Source organism: Pteropus alecto, unplaced genomic scaffold (assembly GCF_000325575.1).
Source record: "Pteropus alecto unplaced genomic scaffold, ASM32557v1 scaffold68, whole genome shotgun sequence".
NCBI classification, from domain to species: domain Eukaryota; kingdom Metazoa; phylum Chordata; class Mammalia; order Chiroptera; family Pteropodidae; genus Pteropus; species Pteropus alecto.
In genome coordinates this window covers 8,175,917-8,176,638 of record NW_006441386.1, presented here as the reverse complement: position 1 = coordinate 8,176,638, position 722 = coordinate 8,175,917, and positions in this window count along the sequence as shown.

Genomic DNA, 722 nt, shown 5'->3' with positions numbered 1-722 from the left:
AATTAATTTCCTCCTCCTACAAAATATGAGACCCCTCGAACTCTTTAATTTAGATATTCTCCTTCCAATTTACATGCTATTTTTGACTAGCATTTTAGTACTAAACTGTGTTTCCTACACACATTAGACATTATTTTATACAGTCAGTGTTTATTTTTACCCTCACATTTATCATTGTTTTTATTCCTCATTCCTTTTTGCATCTCGGTTGTTTATCCAGAGACCACACTCATTCTTCAAGTACAACCAAATTTCATTTCATAAAGGTCTGGCTGAACTTTTGTTTATCTGAAAATGTCTCCACTCACACTGAATATAGAATTGAATCATTCATTCAATGTTTATTTGGGGGCCTATGTGCCAGAACCCATTCTAGACATTTGGGACAACTCAATGAACAAAATTCAGAAACTTCCCACTCTTGTGGGCCTTGCATTCTAGAAGAGAGAGTAGGAAGAATAAATAAAATAGACAAATCATGTATTTTATATATGAAAGTGAAAAGCCTTGTCAAAAAGAAAAGTAGAATAGGATAAGGGAGATCATAAATGCTTATGGAGAGAGGGCATATGACAGTATTAAAGAAGCCAGTCAGAATAGACCTCACTGAGAAGGCAACATGTGGGCAAACACTTGTGAATATCTGAGTGGTGTGAGTCATTCCAGGTGGAGTGAAGAGCTGGTGCAAAAAGCCCTGAGATGAGAGTGTGCTTGGCATGTTC